Here is a 6,000-nt window from a genome sequence, read left to right as displayed (position 1 = left end):
TCGTAGTAAAGCAGTAAATTGGATGAGGGTAGGAGATCGTGTTATGGAAGGTTTTTTTGACGCTGTAAAATGCAAAGGCTCTGGGACCCAACCTTCATGTTTGAAAAAGACAGATGGCACAATGACCACATGCGTAGAGGAAATGCTTGAAATGGCCACGAGCTATTATATGCAACTACTGAATGTATGCAACGAGGAACATATTGAGCAGGATGCCTTTAGAAATATAATAAACAGGATATCGAAGAGAGTTTTGGCTTAGATGATGGACCATCTAAATACCCCTATTTGTATACAAGAATTGTGGGATGCAATTTCAAATATGAACAAACAAAGCTGTGCAAGCATTGATGGACTCCCTATATATTTTTACATCAAATATTGGGATCTAATTAAGGATGACATGTTGGAAGGGATGCAATACATTATGGCTGAAGGTTTAATGCCTCTGACAATGTGTCAAGGAATGATTTATTTAATTCCCAAGGATGGGAAAGATCTAACTATGCTTGATAATTGGCGACCTTTGACGATTCTCACTAATGCCTATAAGATCCTGGGTAAAGTTGTAAGTAGTCGATTGAAAATGGTCCTAGGGGACATAATACATACATTGCAAACTAGCTTCCTCGAAAACCAGAGCATTGTTGACAATGTGATAACTTTTTGGGAGTATTCAGCATGGGCAGAGGAGCAAGGAGTGGACCTAGCAATAATGTTACTCTATTTCGAAAAAGCATATCACAGGATCTCATGGGAATTCCTAGAAGCAGTGATGGATGCCCTAGGCTTTGAGCAGTAATGGATCCTTGGATTAGCTGCCTTTTATAGGGATGCTTCCAGCCAGGTTTTAATGGCTGGAAGCTTGGGGAAGAGCTTTAGGATGACACGATCGGTACGCCAAGGATGCCCATTGGCCCCATACCTATTCATTATTGCAGTGGAGGCTTTGCATTATCAGACTGGTGATAGATATTGGCAAATACAAGGCCCTTCCCTACTCGAGGATGCAGGAATGATGCTTGATACAGAATACGTTGATGATACAACAACCTATGTTAAGGGGGATGCAAACAACTTGGACAAACTACAAAGTGCAATAAATGAGTTTTGTAGGGAAAATAAACTGGAATAAATCAGTGGGCATTTAGATTAGCAATAAGCCTATGGTAAATTGGGCTCTAGACCCTAATTTCAGATGGTTGAGGAGAGGAGAAGCTACTAGATACTTGGGTTTCAAAATCGGGATGGACATTGATCGCTTAGAACACTACACTCTACTTGTGGACAAAATAAAAGCGAAGTTAATATGGTGGAATGCAAGAAAAATATCCTTTGCAGCCAAGATTGTGATTGCAAATCAGGTTCTAATGGCCACAATATGGCATATTGCGGCAAGATAATGATGTGCTTATGGCTTATTGTGCATAGAGCCTTGCCAGTAGGGGCGTGGGCTAAAGGCCTATTGGGAGACAGGTCCCTCCGGATGGGAAGGGAGAAGAACAGTGCCGATGAACAAACTCGACCTCAGCCGATAGGCCGAGCCGAAACCGTATGAGTAGGACCCGGCTACGGAGAGCCGGATGATACAGACCCGGTATGAACCGGATGAGGAGTACCCGGCTACGGAGAGCCGGATGATACAAACCCAGTATGAACCGGATGAGGAGTACCCGGCTACGGAGAGCCGGATGATATAGACCCGGTGAAGACCGGATGAGGAATACCCGGCTACGGAGAGCCGGATGGTACAGACCCGGTGAGAACCGGATGAAGAGACATATTCGTAAATATGTTTCTGAGAGCCTATCGAGGCTACATTTGTAAATAGCCGAAAAGTCATATTAGTATAAATATGACTTAGGGCAAACTTTTAGAAAAAGGTTGTTGTTACTTTTTCTTTGTTGGTGCAAGAAGAAGAGAGAGCACGTAATAGTGTACAGAGAGAGAGAGAGAGAAAGAGGTCGTTGCCTCTGTTGTAACCGCCGCGTGTGGCGAAGATCTGTGAGCACAAGGTCGGTGCCTCAGTGAACTCACTGTTGTATATTCCTAGATAGTGACAGTTTGCAGCCTGTGGGCTGCCGTGGTTTTTCCCCTAGTTTGGGGGTTTTCCACGTAAACCTCCTGTGTACCTTCCTCTCCTTTGAGTCGTGTTTTCGTTTCCTGTTTTCTGTGTATGAAAAGAATCTCGGTTGTGGCCGAGCTTTGTGCATAAGGAGCGTTGAGTTCCCGTCAAGGCCCCAATGTAGACCCTAGATGTAGTGCATGTGGACAACTAGAAAGCATTTCCCATTGTCTTTGGGAATGTCATGAGGCTACGGTTGTATGGAGAAGGGCATTACGATTGCTTTGCCATGCCTCTAGCTCATTTACCCTCAATTGGGGACATGCTTGTTGGAATTGTCTTGATGATGACGTAGAGAAATTTGATAGCACATGTACAACTATGTACAAAGGGGAGAATGGAACTATTCGATTGATCGCTGGTAACAATGCACCTAGAAGTAATGCCCAGAAGCAGAAAACTGAAGATCTATGGATGTTGCTAGCACCCATTATCATATGGAACATTTGGACTGCAAGATGTACCAGGGTATTTTCAGCAAATAAACGGCCTCCAGCAGAATCTATTAAGCTAATATGGCAAACATTAATAACTACATTGAGGGCCCAATATGAGCGGATTGATGGAACAGATAATGCTTCAGATTTAATGAGGTTGAATTTCAGAAAAAGATGGTGTACTACACTGATGGCTGCAGAAATTGGAGTGGATATATGATGGTAGTACGTAGTACCGAGATGGCTGTTCCCCCCTCCCATTAGATGATAGAGGGGCGTGAATGACACAACAAACATGGAGAACAAACATGTGGGCTATTTAGTGTAAGATAAATAAGTGATGTAGCCCATATGGAAGTAGGTAATGTCTAAAGTTGTGTATTGTATGTCATTTTAACTAATGGAGTATATTCTTCTTTGGAAAAAAAATATACAAATGAAAAATAAAATTGATTTTATTAATAAAATATTAACATACATATTATTACACCTTGTGTTTCAACCCTCTTGAGATTTTAACAGCCACATTGCTCTTTTATTGTCCCCCACACATAAGATGAGATGCCCTTTATATTGGGTTTCACATGAATTAAGAATGGTTTATATGTGGAAGTGATGATGTCAATTTGATGTTATTGTCACGTACAAGTAGAACTAAGACGAGACTAAATATTGAGAGAGAGAGAGAGAGAGAGAGAGAGAGAGAGAATAGACAAGAGAACAAGAATTGAATTTATGCTTCTGCAACTGGTTTTGTTCACCTTGATTAGAATCAAGGTGCACCCGAGTATTTATACAAGAAGGTGGAGGTATGCATGTAAGCTAGGAATATTCTAGAAAATGCATGAGGATGGGGGTAACATGTTTGACTAAAGGAAGAAAGAGAGGTTGGAGTATGGGAGGTAATGGAGAAAGAAGGGTGCAAAAGCAAAAAGTAAGAATGACACAAAAGATAAGTAAAGAAATAAATTGGTTAGAAAAATAGGATTATCAGTTTGAACTCACAATCGTCGTTGCCTTACTCTACAGGAATACAACTAAATCGTACAAATAGAAAACTTGGTTGTGAATTTAATCATGCCTTGTGTCAGTGTGGGCTACAAGTTCAATTGGACCTTGATGGTCGTTGTTGACATTTGGGGTTTAATGGGCAATATAACGTCTCATTCATGTTGAACATGTGGCCTTATATATGGTCAATTGGTAGGTGTTTTTACATTGGACCATTTGGCCTATTTGATTTTCCTTTCACTTGGTTGACAATTTTGGGTTGACATATGGTGCTTTAATTTTGCATCTTGTCACATGATTGCCAATGATAGGGATCAAATGGACTTTCGTTGCACTATTCAAGCACTTTTTAGGAGCCAAGATAGCATATTACCCTCAAATTACCTTTGACTTTTTGTTAGGTGCTTCCGGACTTGCCATACAACATACGCCACGTCTCTACATTCGTTTATTGTATTTGTCTATTTAATGAACAATTTCTCTTAGTTTTTGGAGTGGGGGGTGTTAGCTTGCTTGGGCCCTCATTTTTGTTAAGTCAATTTTGGTTTTGACCCTCATCCTTAGGGATATGGTAGATCTGACTATGGCTTGGTCGCCAATTGTTGGTTTCTCTTGCGCCATCCATGGGCCACGTTTAAGCTTTTCATAACCCATCAAATGACCACTAGGTCTTTATCAATGTTTACAAATTACAACCATTACCCCATCATCATTCACCCATTTAACCTTCTTTTGCAATTTAGGCTTTCCTACCATTATGGTGGTAATAATCAACATTCTAAATACAAAAGGTAATTTTAGAGAGTCCAAGGTTCAAATTTTGCAACTCAAGCTTATAAAGAAATGTAAATACCAAAAACATAGAAATTGTGTTAAAAACATATCTCATAGGAAATTGTATAAATAATAAACTAAAAAGGAACACTCATAGTGTAAACTAAAGTATATGTGCAAGTAGCGATACATGCTTAGCCTTAGTGCATGGGAAGGTTAAACCACGTTCACTAAGCAACACATGCTTAACCTTGATTCTTGGGAAACACAGTATAACCTGGCAACTCATTATGGGGTGAAAGGGGGAGAGGAGTGTTATGTGCACATAACGCAGGTGAGGGTAGGTCACGAATATCTACGTAAGTGAAGGGTATGTTCACTAATGTTAGAAAGGGACTAACGTGATTGGATAAAAAGAATGATAGGTGAATGCATTATATTTTCACAAATTGACGATCTATAATTGAGAGTCTTCATGATATTGACAACTAATGAATGCAAAGTGTTTTAGAAAGGCACATCTATTCAAGGGGCTTAGGACGAGGTATAAATATAAGGCTTAGCCACCCTCATAAGACACATTATGTTGGAAGGTTGTCGTCTTAAGACACTGGTGGTGCGGGCTAGGCTTTTGTCACGATGATCGTGTTATCTCTTTCAAGGTATTAGTCATCCTAATATTTGGCGGTATGGGACATCGATGGTAGGTTGGCTAGGTCTTGATCATAGCTTGGGGGTGGTCAGGTGGAATGGGTTCTTCCTGTCGAATACATGTGTATAATGGACGTATTCACACTATCCCGTTTTGGCCATTTATGTAATTAGCATAAAGGGCAGTTGCCCTAAGTCGGTCCCTATATATAGTGACCTTGTAACCTCTTTGTGGGGTTGGCTTGTTGTATTCTTCTTTATGAAATAAAGACTCTTTTGTGCCTCTCTCTCTCTCTCTCTCTCTCTCTGTGCAACGACCTACAAACAGTCATACGCAGGTACAGAGAAGAAAACGAATGCTTCTTGATCTTCCCCAAAGACGACCTTCATCTTCAACATCTGGTATCAGAGCATTCAACATCGGCCGTCATCACCGACTGCACAGCATTCGGTTCTTCACTTCATCACGGCCTGCACAGTATTCGCGTCATTCGAAGAAAGAGAGAAGAAGAAGAAAAACCAGGTTTGCATCTCATCGCGTTAGATCATTCTTGCTTGGAGTAAGCCAACAGATTGTACTCTGTCCTCCGAGATCGTAACCGCTTGAGGTGAAATTCCCCTTGTGAAACTTTGACACGATCGTGCTCCACTCGGTTAAACGGCATCCGAAGAGGTCATCAATCGCCGCTCGTTGTAACCACTCGGTGCAGATCGGTCTTAAGACAACAACCCCAAATTCGTGCTTCTTCTGGCTGATCGACATTCGAAAGGATCAGTTGGATCCATCCCTCTCGTCGCTGCAGCCACCCGAAGCAGAATCGGTCCAGATAATCGGTTTTAATAATCGGTATTCGGCATATATATCCGAAGCGAACCGGACTCACTCCGACTCGGTAACATTCGGGAAGACCAGTCGGTTCTGTCCCTCCAGCTACCGGAGTCAATTCGAGCAAGTTCAACAAGAAGCCGAACCGACTCGGGTTCAAATCCGACTAGAACGAT

Source organism: Azolla caroliniana, unplaced genomic scaffold (genome assembly GCF_043228905.1).
Source record: "Azolla caroliniana isolate FFs.n. ecotype wild unplaced genomic scaffold, voAzoCaro1.0.p SCAF_2, whole genome shotgun sequence".
Lineage (NCBI taxonomy): Eukaryota > Viridiplantae > Streptophyta > Polypodiopsida > Salviniales > Salviniaceae > Azolla > Azolla caroliniana.
The sequence above is the reverse complement of the archived record's forward strand: the minus strand, read 5'-3'. Positions refer to the sequence as shown.